Genomic DNA, 19545 nt, shown 5'->3' with positions numbered 1-19545 from the left:
ACAAACTTTTAAAAAATTCTTAAATGTCCAACAGGAAAGAGTTGTTTTGAAGCTATTATAGCAACAATGTATGTGATTGTGTGTGTTTTCTGTGTATTTTTTTTTTATCAACTTACATATATGCGAAATGAGTGATGGCAATAATATAAGGGATGGGATGAAGGAATTAAGAATATTTTATTATCATAAGGTATTTACACTTCCTCTGAAGCAGTATAGTATTACTTAAAAGTGGTCTTTTATTATTTGAAAATATATATTGCAAGCATTAGGATACTCACTCAGAAAGTAAAAAAAAAAAAAAAAAAAAAAAAAAAAAGGCAGTGTTAAAAAACAGAAAAATAGAGAATACTCAGCCAAAACCAAAACCACAAAAGACAAGTGGGGGTATAGTTCTGCAGTGGAGCGCTTGGCTAGCCTGTGCAAGGCCCAGTGTCCAATTCTTCACACTGTCAATCCATAAACACACATCACAGAAAAATGTGGAAGACAAAATAGGAAGAACAAACGAGGACAAAAATTAGAAAAAAGTTTACTTTTGGTAGATATGAATCCAACAGTATTAATAGTCAACTTAAATATAAATTGATCTAATATATGAAAAAGAGATTGTCAGAATTGTTTATAATGAAACTGCTTCTGATGAAAAGATACATATATTAAAAACTAAATGGACATATATTAAAAACTAAATTGTCTGAAGGACAATTTTGTAGGATTCAGAATTTTACCATGCTTTCCCTTTCAACATTTTATTATTTATTATTTATTTATTTACTTATTGTGTTGCTGGGGATGGAACCCAGTGCTTTGTGCATGCTAGGCAAGTGCTAGCCCACTGAGCTACAATCAACATTTTAAGTGTTCATAAGTCAGATAAAATTCTCATTTTGCTCCTTGATGGTAAAGTGTTAATATTTTTCTGCCTTCTTTCAATATTTTTCTTCATCTCTGATATTTTCCAAGTTTGAAAATGAGAGATATGCCATGCTAACACTATACAAAAAAAATAGCTCTGTTAATTTCAGAAAGAATAAACTTTGGGGCAAGTGAAGTTACAAATAAAACATTTGCTCTCTTATCTCAGAAATGTCTAGATCCAGCAAGGAGAAAATTAGTAAGGGAATAGTTGAACTCAGTAGCACAGTGGATCAGCTACATACAATTCATATCTATAAACTATTTCATTCTATACCAGTAGGTTACACATTATTTTTAAGAGAGCATAGAACATTCACCAAGATAAACACATTCTGGGATATAACACACACAAATTTAAAAGAATCAAATAATATCTGCTCTTAGACCACAATAGAATTAAACTAGAAATCAATAATGAAAGATATCAAGAAAATCCTCTAGACACTTGGAGATGAATCATGACTCAATGAACTCAAGAGAAATTTTTAAATATTTGCATGAAAGTGAGCACTCGTTAAATTTGTGGAGTAAATAAACCTCTAACCAGGTGCTAAAGTTTGGATATGGTTTATGTCTCCCATAAGACTTCATATATTAAATTTAGTCCTCAATGTGAGATATTAAGATGGTGAAAACAATCTGACTATGGTATTCAGAGGTTGGGTCCTTGGAAAGTGATTAGGATTATATATAAGATTATTAGATTGGAACCCCCATAGTTGAATCCTGGTGGCTTTGTTGAAGAAGAGGGAAAGAGATTCACATGTTGCTCCCTGTCTCTTACCACACAATGCCCTTTGTCACCTTGGAACTCTGCTACAAGAATGCTGTTACCAGATGCAACTCCTCCAACTTGCATTACCAGAACCATCAACCAAAATAAACCTCTATATAGCCTACCCAGTCTGTAAACAGAAAACATGCTAACTCAGGAAAATAGGGAGGACACCAATTGATAATACCAGAAATAAAAGATGGGACATCACTACAGATCCTATGGAACTTAAAAGGATGAAAATGTACACTATGAAAAAATGTGTGCCAGCATATTTTACAATGGACCTTGAAATTTCTTGAAAAGCACAATTTCTTGAAAGGCACAATCTGCTGGTACTTACTCAAGAAGAAGTAGACAATCTGTATATGTCTGTATCTATTAAAGAAATTGAATCAGCAATTAATAACCTTTCAGTGTAGAAGGAACCAGCCCCAGATGGGTTTACTAGTGAATTCTACAGAACATTGAAGGGAGAAGTTGTATCACTTCTTCACAATCTCGTTCAGAAGATAAAGATAAAAGAAATACTTCATAACTCATTCTGTGAAGTCAACAGAAACCTAATTTGATATTACCCTAATACTAAAAACAAAGTCCTCAAAAGAAAAGATAACTACAGACCAATGCCTCTCATAATCATAAATACAAAAATTCTCACCAAATATTAGCAAATCAGATCTAATAATGTATGAAAAGAATTAGTATGCTGCAAACAAGTGTGATTTATTTCAGGTATGTAAGTCTGGTTCAGTATTTGAAAATCACATCAAGAAGCTAAAAAAAAAAAAAAGCCCACTTAATCATATCAATAGATGTAGAAAAAGTATTTTACAAAATTTAGTACCCATTCATAGTTTAAAAGCAAAAGTGAAAACAATCATCTTAGCAAATTAGAAATAGAATGGAACTTTCCAAACATGATAAAGAATATTTACAAGATACCTACCTAACATCATAATAGTGAGAAACTATAAAAACAAGCACTAATAAGTGATTATAGCAAGGTTGTAGGATACAAAGTTAATACTCATACTTTATCATATTTCTATCTACTAGCAATAAATTGAATAATTTGAAATTAATAATGCATTACAATTTGCACGAATGATATGAACCTACATTGTGCACAACCATAGAAATGAAAAGTTGTATCCCATTTGTGTACAATGAATCAAAATGCAGTCTGTAAAAATTGAAAAAAATAAATTGTAAAAAAAACAAAAACAAAACTACAAAACCCTGATTAAACATATCAAAGAACTAATAAATGGAGAGGTATTCCATGTTCATGGATAGAAAGAGTCAATATTGTCAGTATGTCAGTTCTTCTCAACTTCAATGTAACAACAGAAAATATCACAGCAACTTTTTTGGGGATATCAACAAAGTAATTATAAAGTTTATGCGGAGAGGCAAAATTCTCAGAATAGCCAACCCAGTATTGAAGAACGGTGGAATAGAACTAAACTAAAGACTATAAAACTGGTAATCATGACAATGTGTTACTGGTTAAAGAATAGAAAAATAGTTCAGTGGAACAGAATGCAAAGCTCAAATAAACCACATAAATACACTCAGTTGATCTTTCACAAAGGAGCAAAGGCGATACAATGTAACAAAACAGTCTTTTCAATAAATCATGCTGAAACAACTGGACATCCACATGAAGAAAAACAAAAACAAAACCAAGTCAGAATCTAGACATAGACCTAACGTACTTCACAAAAAATTAACTCAAGATGGATCATAAATCTAAATGTAAAATGCAACAGTATAAAACTCCTACAACAAGGGAAAATCTAGATGATATTGGCCTGGCAGAAAATGATGATGATATGTCAATGGATATATATTGACAGGTCAGTTGTAACAAAAGCACCATTTTTGGTGTGGTATGTTGGTAGTTGGAAAGTTTTGGTGTGTGAAGACTGGGTATACATGAGAACTCTCAGAACTTTCTGCTCCATTTTACAGTGAACCAAGAAATAAAGTTTACTACTAGAAAAAAAATAGGCAATCTGAAAAATTAACTTATAAAAAGGAACTAGGTAATAAAGTTACATCCTATGTTTTATGGGTTGCTATACTGTTTCAAATCCAGTCCTCTGTATGACCTGTTTCCCAACTTGAAGTTAAGGAAAATAACCTAGTTTTCTTCCTAATTGACCCATAAGTTTATTCACAATAAACAATTAACACCAGTATTTCCTTAAAAGGTGAGTATTGGAGACAAGAGGGGATTTACAGGAGATAGTGGGTACAATTCAGGTGCCCTCCTTTGGGCTGGGATGTACTTCAGTGGTAGAGTGCCTGCTGTATTATAGCAGTGGACAAGGACCTCAGCTTGAACCCTAGCACTACAAACAAAGCAGAATGAACAAATGGACCCACTTAAACAGTTGCCTTCAGTCAATGCCTGTAATACTTCAGAGGCTACAAGCCAAATTTGTATATTTAAAAACTCTTTATTTTTTCAGAGAGTATTTAAAATAAAAAATTCTTGTTTTATTTTTGTGTGAGGATTTCCCTCCTTATCTTACTTCATTTGGGAAGTGAGTGCTTTTAATAGAAGGTTATTGGGAGTCAGCTGTTACACTTAGATGATTTATGACACCTCTGACCTGCTTTCTGATAATGCATGACTTCATTCATGGCAGTGGAGGTGACTGGTGTACCCTGACCTGGCATAACCTAGAATATTAAGTCATGTCAGTGGCACTTGTTGGAGGGAAGATTGACATCCCACTGGAAGACTGTCTGCAGAGAAGTCCTGTAGAGCAGTTGCATTCCTAGTGAGACATTATTGCATTTATCTTTCTATTAGGTTTCTTTGGCATTTTTCATCTTACCTAAGAGCAAAGAGATGTTTCTAATATGTAAATGATCTGGCTTTTAATGACTCCTGACTCAAATTAAGGTGTTTATATTCATAGTTCTTTGTTTGCTTCCTTTCTCTTATTTGTTCATTCTTGGAGGCATTGTTATGCTTCTCTGTTCAGCCAACGGTAAGTCAGTCTTAGAAATGAAAGTGTAAGGATTAGATGCTCCAGTCTTCATTTCGTTTCCATCCAAAGTCAATGATGAAGACTCTCAATATTGATTGTTCAAGGCCTATGAACCTCAGCTTTTCCAGACAAGCTTCTCTGAAGGCAAAGTCAGTGACTTCTTTTTTCCAAACTTTGCTTAGTATGACTTAAAAATGGTGATTTTATTATTTCATGGCCTGAAAATACTTTCCCACATTCCATTATTTTAGTCATTAATACAGAAGAAAAATACAAATTGTCACACCTCTTCTCTGCTCTCTGCTTGTATGCGTATAAAATATATGTAGACTTGTTTTGTAATTATTAAGCTCTTCTGTTTTTCTTTAACTTATAAAGAGAAATGTTCATTTGATTCATAGATGTGGAGGTTTCCATCCATGATCCATTGGATCCATTGCTTTGAGCCTGTGCTGCATATCACCGTGACAGCATGTGGAGAACCAAGCCACACACCTTATGGCTAGGACACTAAAGCCTTAACACGTGGGCCTTTGGGGGCATTCCAGATCCAAACTATGAAAGAATCCAATATTTAATTTGTTCCCCTTTTCCACACATTTCAGCAAATTTATTAAGCATAAATGTGTGGCAAGCACAAAGGATATAATAGTATTTTGAACATGAAGGAATGCTGTCTTTCATCAAGTGCTTTTTCTGCATCTATTGAAATCATATGATTTTTATCTTTAAGTCTATTGATGTGATGGATTATATTTATTGATTTCCATATGTTGAACCAAGCTGGGATGAAACTCACTTGATCATGGTGCACTATCTTTTTAGTATGTTTTTGAATGTAACTTGCCAGTATTATTAAGAATTCTTGCATCTATGTTCATCAGGGATATTGGTCTAAAGTTTTCTTTCCTTGATGTGTCTTTGTCTGGTTCTGGTATTAGGGTGATATACTAGCCTTATAGAATGATTTTGGAAGGGTTTCCTCCCTTTCTATTTCATGGAAATATACTTTGAGTAGTATTGATATTAGTTCTTCTTTGAAGGTCTTGTAGAATTTGGCTGAGAATGGGCTTTTCTTCATTGGTATGCTTTTGATGGCATCTTCTATTTCATTGCTTGAAATTGATATGTTCAAATTGTGTATGTCCTACTGATTCAGTTTGGGTAGATCATATGTCTCTAGAAATTTGTCGATGTCTTCGAGATTTTCTATTTTGTCGGAGTGCAAAATTTTGAAAGTTTCTAATTTTCTTCTGTATTAAAGGGTAGTTTTAACTAGAATATTTTTGAAATTTTTGATATAATTTTAAAGTTCTATAAATTTGGATATGGATACTTAAACAATATTCTTCTAATCCATGTGCACAATAAGGGAGGTGGCACTAGGGAAAGAAAGAGTTACTTTAGGTAGAAGGGAGTGAAGGGGAGGGTAAGGGGTATGAGGGTAGGAAGGGTAGTAGAGTGAAACAGACATTATTATTACCTCATGTACATATGTGACTGTATGACTGATGTGATCCTACAATATATACAATCAGAAAAATTAGAAATTACACTCCATTTCTATGTGACTTATCAAAATACATAAATGCATTCTACTGTCATGTATAACTAATTAAAACAAATAAAAATTATTTAAAAGAAAATTGTAACACACTGATGAAAAAATTTTAAAAAACCCAAAGAGATACAATGGAAAATAGAAATCTGTCCAATGTACCTAGATTAGAAGCTCTTCTGTTTTAAGAGACATAGATTCTTCCTTATACTAGGGAGCTAAATTATGTTTAATTATTGACTTCAGAACTCATTTTGTGTACTCCAGAATCTCATGACACTTCAATTCTCTTGAAAATATAAATATTCTCTACTGTTTCCTTCTATCCTATTATTACAAATAGTATTTCACATTCTAAGTGATGTTGCCTTTTTATCGTGCTTTATAACTCAGTTTCTCACATTTATTCCCCCATGTTGAAGTTGCTTTCCCTAGTCTCCTGTCCTAACTTTATCTTCATTCCTTGTTTGCCTCTATCAAAAAGGCTTAAAATAAAGCCCCAGATTCTATCAGTCATCATCATTATGCTCATCTTCATTTCTCCCTAGAATATTTTAAAGTCCTTAATAAGGTTTCCAGTTTGCAGATCCTTTTTCTAAGCTATGATCTCTGTACTCTTTGGCCATGTTTTTTGTCTTTTTTTTTTTTTTTTTTTTTTTTTTGAGATTGTGTGTGGGTGTGTATATGTTTCTGCATGGTAATTGAGGGTTTATAAACCCTCAATTCAGTCTCAGTTAAAATACCTGAGGAAGGTTTCCTTCTCCTGGGAATTTCTTGATGATTTTTGCTTTGCCATGTGATGAAGAATGTGTGTCCAGGCACCATCACACAGATAGTGTGTTTCTATTTACTTGCACTCTTTCATTTTAGAAGAGCTGGTGGTAGACAACCAACTCTTACTTTGGTTTCTACAACACAGAGGTTGCTAGGTGACTTTAATCCCTTTCAACAAAGGACAATCAACAACAACAAATTCCTGTTCTCTTAAGATTCAGATATTCTACTTAAAAGATCTAGCAAATAAAATAATAATTTAATACATTGTTTTAAAAAGCACAGACCTGTGTAAGATATTCCGACACCTGTAACAGTTCATGAATTTTTTTTTAAATTTATGCTGTTCTGTCTTGAACATTCATAAGAAATTAGTTTGTAAGTAGCAATAGTTGTACCACTTTTCCAGGAAATTTTAAGACATAAAAGTCCAGTTCAAGTATGATAATGATAATTACTTTTATGAAAAATATTTCATAAGTTTGTTACAAAAATATTTATTTGGACTTCTCAATCATTTATATAATTTGCAAACTCTGTGTGATTTAGTTTATAATTCCTATATGTCTTCTTTACTTAGGGAGAAATATATTTAAATTCTGTCATCTTGGCCACTACTTGAAAGTTTCACTTTATACTTCCATTTTTATGAAACTTTAATACTATAAATATGATAAACTTTTCTATAATTTGAAGGTATTAAAAATATTTTGTCTTTATATTTTCACCCACCAAATTTCCCTCATCATGTTGCTCTCTAGCTACTACCAAAGTTAATAGTTACATTTTTTTCCAACAAGTGGTAGATTTAAAAGAGACCTGCAGCAGTTACTTAATGCCTTTTTTAATCTCTTATTTAAGAATCTTGCAAAATAACCAGAGCTGATATGTAGCAGGTGCACAAGAGAGAGGCTGTGCTGATAGTCACTGAAGTATTTCCAAGGTAGCTGGTAAGCCACTATGCTCCCTTCCCATGATTCCCCTGGACCCCTCCACACTCCCCAAACTAAAATTACCTGTGGCGTGTAGGCTGCTTTTAGAGCCTTCTTCTAGCATTATGTCCCAGGCTTTGACATGCCATTCATTAAATATTTTGGTTACCACTCATATATGGTGAAAGAGACATTTATTCTTCTTAACTTGATGTTTCCTTAACTGCTTTTAAGAATACCTTAGAATACAAGTATTTTATGACACTTCCAGTTTGCATTTAACAATTCAGGTAAATATAACCCCTGAGTTTTCTTATGTATTCTGAAATATTTTTAGGAATTCTTTTTTTCCTTTCTCTTTTAAATAGGAATACAATTTGATGAAATTGGTCATTTAAATTTTTAGAATGAAAAGTAGGGCTTGGTGGTGCATGCCTGTAATCCCAGCAGCTCAGGAGGCTGGGGAAGAAGGATTGCAAGTTTGAGGCCAGCCTCAGCTACTTAGGGAGACTCTAAGCAACTTACTGAGAGCCTGTGTCAAAATAAAAAATGAAAAGGGCTGGGAGAGTGACTCAATGGTTAAGTGCCTTAGGTTTTAATCTAAAAGAAAAGAAAACTTTGTCAGTATTGTTTCTGAAATTAATGCTATTTTTAAAAAATAGTAAAAAATCAAATGTCAGCAGTTTTATAGTGTAAAAATTTTCATTTTATATAGGTTGTCATCTCATCAAACTAAAAATTTTCAGATTGATCCTTTGATGTTTGTATTGATAATATTAATGTAATGGCTTCAAACCTTAGCTCTTACAGGTCGTATGACTTACAGAATCCTTACCTGAAAATATTCTTTGGGTTGTGAATAATTTACAACATAATGATTTAAAAATTTATTCTTGGGTTGGGGATGTAGCAGAGTGGTATATGCTTACCTCGTGTGCATGAGGTCCTGGGTTCAGTCCTCACCACCACAAAAAATAAGCAAGCGAATAAATAGATAAATAATTCATTCATTTATTTCCTATCTGTCTTTAAGAAATTGGAAGGTAGGTTAATATAAGCCTAATACCATTTTTAAAAAGTAGAAAAAAATGAACTGGTTTTAAATGTCTAGGTTATTGTAGATTTGAAGCAGTTCTTAAAAGGCACTTAGGGTCTACTTATTGATTTTTAATATATGACTATTATGAATGTATGTAGTTAGTAATTCAGTCTAATTGAACCTTGGCAGCAGACTCATTACTCTAAAGAATTTAATACATTACTTTATAATATAAAAATGTCAAACATACAGGAGTACAAATGTACAAAAGTATCAAATGTATATGTTGTGAATTTTCTTTGGTCTCAATAATGAACATTGTGACTGTCAGTTACAGTTATATATTACAATTCACTGAGTATTTCTTGTAAAGTTTTAATATGCAAGTGTATATAAATTGGCAGAATTCTATCAATATGATGTTGCTCATGTTTTTGTCCCTTATCAATTTGTGCAATATTTTCCTTAAATATGTATTTGTTTCATCTGTATCCAATTGGACAGTAGGGTTAGAACAAAGAGAACTCAATCCTATATAGACTCCTTGTGTTCTCAGTTTGCTTAAGTAATCAGCCCAAGGTCATGAAGTTGTGAATGAGTAGAGTTGAACTTAGGACCTGAAATTGACTTATATTTTGGTATTTCTTCTACAGTCTATGTTCTTGGTTTGCTTATGAGTTTATGGGAGGTGGGGAGAGAAGGTGTTCTGAGAGTCAATGCACAACCTAGTTCCTGGTACAATTAGTGTCAGTGATATAGACACAAAAATCAATACATAAAACTCTTTAAATGAAGAGAAGTGATAGGTAAAACATTAAAATTAATTTAGGCTCCCTCTTTTTACCCCGTTACATCTCCTTCTAGAGGAGATCCCCAAAAAACTATATTAGGAAACAGTTCTGTTTTAGAAAACTACATATTCTATTTTAGTGAAGTAAAAGTAAATCATCATTTGCTGACTTTTCAGAGTTAAGACTTTGGTACCAGACATAGTAGAGCATGCCTGTAATCTTAGCCATGTGGGTAGCTCAGGTAGGAGGATCTCAAGTTTGAGTCCAAGTTTGGGCAACTTAGCAAGACTTCATCTCAAAATATAAATAAATAAGTAAATGAACTAATTAATTAATTAATTTTTAAAGGACTGAGAATGTAGCTTGATGGCCGAGCACTTGCCTTGGATATGTAAGGCCCCTGGGTTCAAATTCCAATACCAAAAAAAAAAAAAAAAGATTTTGGACATACCTTCTATTGGTGCAGTCTCTGACCAAAGAGTTAAAGTATTAACAAGTGTCTAAGTATCAGAGTGTCAGAAATTCTGTCTCAGATGCAGGAATTTGTGTAGACTTTTTATGTTTCATTTTTGTGTAATGTCTTTCTTTAATGTGGGCTCTCCATCTTGGTTTTTTTAATATACCATCTTGGATTTTTAATTATTTTACACCTCCTTCCTCATAATTTTTATTTCTGGAAATTATGTAAATTAATTTGTAATTTGCACACAAGGCTGGCTGAATTTATACATATACCTCTTACATTCCTGTGTTCTCAAAAAATCTCTATGTACATTGGAAATACTGTGCTAAACAGTTTATAACTAGTGGTTATTATTTTAAGTTTGTTTGGTAATTTTAGTTCTATAAAGACTGTCAACTAGAAACAACCTTGATGGGTTTTATTTGTTTTTATCTTACTGGAATTTGTTCTGCAAATGCTAACTGAATTCTTTGAGCATTATCACTTTTTGTATGTTAGAGCAGAGAGTATAAGTACACACGGTCTTTAATTTTCTTCTTAGAACTTCAACTGCTAAGTAGTGATTTTATTTTATGTTGTGATTTTTAAAGTATTAATAGGAGAACAGCCATTGCTGCCAAGTTGCTGACATGCTGAAATAGTGCTTCCCTCTGGGCTCTGTACATTTGAGATCATTTTCTTGCAGAAAGAAAGAGAGAAAGTAAGGGGAGAAACATTTTGTGGACATAACCCGCTGAGGTCAGTAACGTGGTATTCATTGCACTCCAGTCTGACCCCATTTAGACCTAGAGGAGAACTGCATTGAGCAGAGAGGTAGCCGAGGCAGCATTTCAACAGGAAGCAAACATCTCTTGCTGAGAAGCTTCGGAGACACATGCAAGGCAGGCAGACTAATAGCACAAAAGAAAAAGGAAGGACTAGATCCAGCATGATAAACATGGCTTCCTGTTTGTAACAGAAGTACTTGATGACTTTTGATTAATGATGGATCCATCTATTGAAAAAGAACACATTTAGTGTCCAAAAGAAAGATTCTTTTAGAAGGTGTGCATGGCTTTTATAGATGTGTACATGTTTGTAGTTTGAATGACTTGTTTTTTGAGATTTTTGTCCCCCCCCCCCCCATTTTTTAAAAGAAGTCTGCTTCTAGGGTTTGAAATAGAGAATAACTTATCTTTCACCAAAATGTAACATTTTCTTCCTTGCATCTCCTATACGCTTATGGAAGCCATGAAGCATGGTGGGTAAGAGGGCAGGCTCTGGAGGCCCTGGCATCTGCGAAGCATGTGCCAGTGCACACAACTGATAGTACTTTGAAGACTGAATGACTTAGAATGCTTCCTATAAATCTTAACTATTTTTATCATTGTTTTTTTAAAAATCTACTTTCTAGAAAGTATTACAGGAAGTAGATATTACCTTTTAAAACACAGTGAATAGTTAATACAGATGAATAAACAGAATAGGTTTCTGTTTAGGGAAAAATATAAGAGTTGTACTAACCTCAGAAAGATGACAACTTTTATAAAGTTTATTTCATTCAATTAAAACTGTAGACATGTGGGGGATTGAGAACATTTAAAGGTGCCCCCAGGCTGTCAGGTTGGAGTTCCCTGCACCTCCCCTGCCCTGCCTCTTACCTTAACTCTCTTCAGCATTTACCCTCATGTTTGTTCTGTTGTCTTCTACATGATGAGTTAGTTGTTTCTTTGTTTTAACTTGCAATATGTTAGGTCAGAGGGGAAACTTACTGTATAAGCTGGCTGACGATGTTTTACATTTTCTTCCACAATGTTCACCTCAAGATCCTGAATAGTATCATTATGCTTCTCTCAAAATAAGTAGCCAAACATGTGAGTCACCATTTCTTTATTTCTTGAATAGTATCATTTTGGAATCTTTCCAAACTTGAGCAAAGCCAGGATCATCAGTCATTGAGAAAGTATGTTCTCATAGAGACTGTTCTATTTGTTAGGAATGGCTTCTTTTTACTAAGGGGACTCTTTTGGGCACAAAACTGAAACTTCATTTTCTCCTTGATAGTTTGGCAGCATGAATTCCAGTAAACCCGATAATAGCTTACAGAGACACTTGGCTCTCTAGGACTCCTCATCTTGTAGCAGCCCTTGGAGGGCAAGTCCACTGAGCCTGCTTGTCCACTCAAGAGAACCAAAGGTACCACCATCCTGCAGAATAGATAAATATATGATACCAACTGAAAAGACTTACAGCTGAAGTTCTGATACTATTTAAATATTCTTTTACTATTTTAAACAAACAAACAAAAACAACAGAAAAGCGAAAGTTTCTCTGCCTTCCTCAGTGTTTGATTCATAAATTATTAAACTCAGTCATAGGAATCTTCAGCACATACATATAGGCAGTGACCTTCTTGCAGTCTTACCATTGTGTCTTGAACCTTTCTTAAAGAAAAAAAAATTTTCACTGGGTGTGGCTATGCCTTCCTGTAATCCCAGTGACTCAGAGGCTTGGGCAGGAGGATTGCAAGTTCAAGGCCATCCTTACCAACATAGTGAGGCCCTAGGCAACTTAGTGGGACCCTGTCTCAAAATAAAAAATAAAAAGGACTGGGGACTTAGCTTGGCAGTAAAATGGCCCTGGATTCAATTCTAAGTACCAAAAAAAAAAAAAAAAGAGAGAGATATTTGTCTCCACACCCGGCCTCCTGAACTTCATCTGCCTAATGATTATTTATTTGACCAACAAAGATTTCCCCTAATGTATTATGTCAAGGATTTATCTTTTCATTTCAGATTCCTTTCTGGAATGATCCATTTCTCTGATTTCTCTGACTCTTTTCATCTTACACATGAACTACTACAGTAAGCCAATATCTTGACTATTTACAGCACCTAAGCTTCTACCAATTTTTACTACTAGAAGGGATATCATTAAAAAGTCATCTAATAACAAGTGTTGGCCAAGAGCTGAAAAAATTGGTACATTGCTGTGAGAATGTTCAGTGATGTAACCACTTTGCAGTTTAGCAGTTCCTCAAAAGGTCAACCTAGAATTACCATATGACCCAGCACTTCCTCTCCTAAAAATTTTACTCTCAAGAGAATTGAATACTTGTCCACGCGGAGAGTTATGAACAATGTGTTCCCATGTTCATTGTAACTTCATTCATAGGAACCAAAATGTTGAAGGAACTCAAGTGTCCACCCATGGATGGATGGATAAACAAAATGTGGTACACACACCCACAATGACCTGTTAGTCATCCTTAAAGAGGAAGGAGATTCTGATACATGGTATGACATCAGTGAATTCTAAAGACGTTGTGCCACATGAAATAAGCTGGACACAATGGGCAAATTTTATGGTTCTATTTATATGAGGTACCTAGGGCAGTCAAATTCATAGAAATACAAAGTAGAGTGGTGGTTGCCAGGGTCTGGGAAGAGGGGAGAGTGATGAGTTTTTCTTTAGTGGGTATAGAGTTTTAGTTTGGGAAGATGAAAAAGTTCTCCTAAGATGGTGATGATGGTTGCTCAAGTGTATCCTTAAAACTACAGAGATCTATACTTAAATATGATTAGAATGGCAAGTATTATGCTACGTATATTTACCACAATAAAAAATCCCTTGGAAATGAATGTTCACATATGCATTATTTGTAATAATAAAAACAGAAGTAACTCAAAAGTACCTCAGTAATAGACAAAGAAAATCTGGTGTATCTATAATGGCAGAATGTTACTCATAAAAAGAAACAGTACAACATGCTTGAACTTTCAAAAACATGTTAAGGGAAAAAAAAAACAGACTCAAAGGTCAAATTTTACATAATTTCATTTGTGTAAAATGTACAGAATAGGCCAATCTATAGAGACAAATTGGATTTAGTGGTCACCAAGAGCCATAGGAGGGGTGAATGAGAACTGACTCCTAAGAGGGTACTGAATACGTTTGGGGGCAATGAAAACAATCTAGAATCAGGTAGTCATGATAAGCAAATTTTTGAAAATACTAAAATCTATTGACACTGTATACTTTGAAAGGGTGAACTTTATGGTTTGTGAATTATATCTCAGAAAAACAAAATCTTGACTTTTATGATGCCATGCTTCTGAAGAAACAGTGTATCCCAGTCTGAGGTCACTATTCCTAGGTCTGTGACTTTGAGAAAAAGTTGAGCCCTCCTTTCCTATGCTATAAAATGGGAATAATAATAACTACCTTGCCAGGTTTTCTGAGAGTATTAAAAAAGTAACATGTAGTTCATCTAGCATAGTGACTGACATTCTCTAAGAACCCAGTAATTTAGGAAAAGCCTCCAGACCCTGAACTTTAACATCTTCTAATATTATTCTGGATACTATTACAGAATATTCAAAGACTATTTCCAGATATTCAGGAAAATGGTTCAACTCCATTAGCCATTTTACTAAAACTCTTTGGATTTTATTTTGAATCTGTCTCTCCGAATCTTTCTAATGCTCCTTTAGAGAAATTCTTCAAAGTGATCTTTTTCATCTCCCTCAATTTCTTCCTGCAGGTGCATTTTTACCTGAAAACAGTGATCTCTTCTCATTCCTCTCTCCCTTCTTCCCTCCCCCTGCCTTCTGAATTTCACCCTGCCATTAGACTCAGTGGACCTCTCTCATGTTTTAAATTTTCTCCCTTATTTCAGTACATAGTCATCTCTACTTTTTATAGCACTCAAGGTTTTTACTATATATTTGATCAATGAAGTCTTACTTAGGTTATGTTTTTTAAAGTCTCTATCTTCTTAGGTAATCTTTCTAAAAGTGTGTCCAATGTCTCCCACTAAATTAAAGTCTCTGATCACAGGAAACCCATGTTATTAAGCTCTACCCATTCTACAGCATGTCGTTCATTACCTTGACATGGTATAAACTGAATAAATATTTACCATTTATGAGTTGAATTAGTGCTATATCTCAAGTAGAAGGGTGGAAACTAATGATTCTCAATCCTCGCTTCACCATAGAATTACCTGTAGTATAGGTTTCATCTTACCCAGCAGATTAGAATCCCTGAGCAGAAGGACTCAGCTTCACACCCAGATTATACTCTTAGCAGCCCAGGCTGAGAAACATGGGATTCAACAGATGAAATAATATAAACTACTGGTTCCCAAACCTAATGGATTATTGCAATCAAGATTTAGAGACCAAATGTGCTTTGGGCACTGCAAAATGTTCTCTACACATATTAGGCAATACTATTATTGGTGCTTTTGAGGGCATTGTTGCTTGAGAAAGATCCTTTAACCCTAAATATTGTAACAGCCAACAATGTAATGGAAACATCCAAATTTAGGGTTCTAAAACCCTTAACACTCTATGTCATATCTTTAATAACCGATGTATATGACTTGATTCTTTATGCAGACTTAAAAACTTTCCATCTCTGTCTTTTCTAGGCTGGCAAACATTCAGCAGCAGACCCTCTCAAGATTATCTACTTGCCCTTGCTCCTGTTGAGTTGCCACTCGAGGACACAGGAGATGGGCTCAGCAGTAGTCAACAGGACATGATCCAGGAGGAGCAGTGAGGGATAGAACTGCTGGTATGACAGTGGGCACAGTTGGTGCTTGTTTTGAAAATATCATTTTATTTCCAATTTAATGGTTATTCTCTCTTCCGACCTTCTGGGGTTTTTGTTGTTGTTGTTGTTGTTGTTTCTTTCTTTCTTTCTTTTGTGCCAGGATTGAACCCAGAGGTGCTTTACCACTAAGCCACATCACCAGCCCTTTTTTTTTATTTGAGATGGGTCTTACTAAAAGACTCAGGTTGGCCTTGAACTGTGATCCTCCTGCCTCAGCCTCTCACGTTGCTGGGATTACAGGCGTGTGCCACCATGTCTAGCTCCAACCTTCTAGTCAAAGTTACCCTCTCAAATACCTTTATTATCTATGCTTAGGACATATGGGATCAATTTTAAGATCAATGAGTTGACTAACTTTGTGTACTGACCTTTATATTTATCTGTATTTTTCTACATTAAAGGAAACTTTTATCAGATTCTTGATATCTAAGAATTTTTTAAAAAGAAATAATCATTCAAATATAACTATAAGCCTGGGGAATTGTGATATCTCTACTCACTTGCTATATTATTTCTCTCCTTTTTTAATCTACTTGTAGCCACTTTATCTCAAACTTCTTCAGGATCAAATAAGTGGCATTCGTATGTATTTGCAGGTCTGACCAGTAAGCATGTACAGAGTCTAGGCAGCTAGTTCATGACAATTTGGCAATAAAGAACTAGCACATAACTAAAGTGTGGAATGATGGATTCTTCATGAGAATTTCTGGAAATACACATACAGTAAGTGAGGAAAACATCAAACACTTTTTTTTTCATCAGGGTCTTAAAATTGATCTTAAGATCAGTTTGCTCTGAATGCCCCTGAACTGCTAATGAATGTACCAAGCTATGGGTTCTTTATCAAACCCTTTTCATTTGTGTGCATGTATAGAAGTAGGGAACAAACATAATTTTTTTCCAAAATATTTAAGAAGAAAAATAGTTTGAAACCTACCATATATACCTTTGACTATAGAGAAGCCAATTAAAATGATAGGGGCATTGTAGGAAGAAACTAAAGGTTAAGTAGAGAAAAGAAAGCATTAAGCATTTTTTTCCTTCTCTAACTTTTTTAAAAAAATTTTTGTGTTTGTTATACATGACAGTAGAATGTATTTATACATTTTGATAGATCATACATAAATAGAGTATGCTTTCTCATTTTTCTGATTATACATATTGTAGGATTACATCAGTCATGTAGTCGTATATGCCTTCTGTAACTCTTTCAGCTGTTAATTCAGCTTCAGTTTCCCTGAATCTTGTTTATGCATTGAGCATAACAAATCTTCTAAAAAGCTATGTAGTTATAATCTCTGCCCTCTTTCCAGGCGCCTGAGGATATAAGTATCCACTCTGACACTTGATACTTCTTAGAGACTGACCTGGTGTTGAGAAATCCTTTCCAGTTTGTCCTCATTTCAACTCCCATGAATCCTGGATGTTGCCATTTTCATAGGGCAAGTGCATCTGCCTAGATTACCTCTCTACTCTGGGAATTTTAAGTAATCATGAGGGAAAGAGAACTCAGCACAGTAGTGACTCTCAGAATGAAAATTTTCCCCTTGCATGTTAATATTTTTAGAGTAATGATTGTCACTGAAAATAGACTTCCTCTTTCCCCTCTCATGCTGGAAAATCTTAGGTAATCATGAATAAAGCATTCTTTACTTTTCCCCTCCTCCTTAATGATTGCTTTACTTCACACTGTGGGTGAAGACTGTGGCTACTCATTCTGTTCTTGTCCTTTACATGAGAACTGAGATGGAATTTTTATCTCTTTAGTGAAATCACAGCATTAGTCAGAAGATTTTTTTTTTTCTCTTCTTGGAGGTGAAGGGTGGGTAAGGAAGGAAGTGTATAAGTTCATGGAAAAATGTAAGATAAATTGCTAATAAGAAATTAAAATAATTCACTGCTTGGGAAAAAGATCTTATAAGTAGTTTTCTGAAGATTTCTTCTCCCACATCCCCCAAACATCTTATTTTACTTTTAGTTTATGCAGTTAGATTAGCTCAACTAAAGACTTATTTTCAGTAGTAAATAGGCCAAAGAGGTTTATTTTTAGTACATTTATTAGGGGTGTGTTCTTGGGGAAATTATTTAACTTCTTTAAGCCTTGCTTTATTTGGCAATGAGGGAAGTAACTAGTAAAAGGTAATAATGATAGGATTGCTATGTGGATAATATGTATAAGGCCTGACACAACTGAAGTCCTCAGTTTTATATTAGCACTTGTTTTGTTACTCATCACTATTCTTAATGTTTCTTTTGCTTTTTATTTTTTTATCCTTACTAATTTATTTTTTGTGTTGCTGGTATCAAAGCAGAGTCTCATGCATTCTAGGCAAACTCTCTACCATGGAACTATACCCCTAGTCCTCTTTCAATTTTAAAAATTGGAAAGTATTTCTTCACCTATCAAATACTAGGCAGTCTTGCAGAACTAGGGATGTATTAATGAGCAAAACAGACAAAAATAATGCTTCTTGAATTTAAAAGTTTGAACTAGGAGACAAAATCAAGATAAATAAATAAATATGCATTTTATAATAAATACTAAGAAGTACTAGACAAAAATATACATGAGAAAGCAGGGTGCTATAGCAGTCCCAGATAATCAGGAAGATAATATGGAAAGAAGAAAAGGAAGGAAGGAAGGAAGGAAGGAAGGAAGGAAGGAAGGAAGGAAGGAAGGAAGGAAGGAAGGAAGGAAGGAAGGAAGAGAGACAGATGGTGGCATTGAGGCAGTAATTGGAAATATAGTAGTTGCAAATGTTCAAGGGAAGAGTATACAGCTCCATCATATAATAACAGTAAATATTTACTCATATTCCCAAGAAAAATTATAATAGATGAGAACTTTAGACGTTCAAGGGAGGGTGCAGTCCATTTGAACTCTACCAGTTAGAGGAGGCTTCACAGGGGAAAGTGGCCTGGCAGTACTTACAGGATAGGAAGTATCTGGGTAGATGATAAGAAATGACATCCCAGTGGAAAGAAGTGGAGGGGCAAGAGTGTGAGATGGAGTGAAATAAGGATGTTAGCTTCGAGGTTAGGGGTGGTGACACTACCTTGTAGAGAGTTCATGTTGGCAGATAGAAGAAGGATGGGAGAGCAGGGTAAGGCCAAAGTTAGTAAAATCCCAAGACCAGACTAAAAGTTATTGCATGCTGTCCTGCAAATATTGGGAACAAATAGAGCAGATGAGTAGAGGATTCACATCTTTATTAATATTATTATTTTTAACAAATTTGGAAGAGCAGGGAGTGATTCAAGAGTGAGACTAAGAATATGGATTATGAGAAGAGAGATATGAATGAAATGGGAATGTAGATTTGATACTTATTTTAAGGAAATATCATGTGGACTTAACTGTTAATTGTATAGAGGAGATGAAGAAGAATCAAATATTTTTCTCAAAGTTCTAAAATAACCAATTTGGGCATTAAAGGAAAGAGGAATTTGGGGTACATTGTGAGTTTGAATTCTAAGTGAACGAGGAAAGACAATTCAATGTAGATATCCTTATGGCTGCTAAAGATAAAGTTCATGTAATTCTTGACATACAAACTGAATTAAGTTTCTAGGAGCCACTTTTCCCTGTGCATTAAAACCCAGGTGAATACTAACAGTGAAAAAAAAGCTATCTGTATCAAAATATATGTATCCAAATTCTGTATTTTTATTCCAAGGTGGGGAAA

The 19545-nt window shown here is 34.4% G+C and overlaps 1 protein-coding gene across 1 annotated transcript in view; it reads left to right on the top strand.

Moving 5' to 3' along the window:
- Positions 1-19545, top strand: part of TET2 (tet methylcytosine dioxygenase 2) — a 126336-nt gene that overhangs the window by 23855 nt on the left and 82936 nt on the right. Inside the window, 1 exon segment of the mRNA XM_079154728.1 lies at positions 15675-15820. The gene's annotated coding sequence lies outside the window, so the exon portion shown is untranslated.

Source organism: Sciurus vulgaris (genome assembly GCF_902686455.1).
Source record: "Sciurus vulgaris genome assembly, chromosome: 9".
NCBI lineage: Eukaryota > Metazoa > Chordata > Mammalia > Rodentia > Sciuridae > Sciurus > Sciurus vulgaris.
Note: the sequence above shows the minus strand (reverse complement) of the source record. Positions and strands in the feature narration are given on the sequence as shown.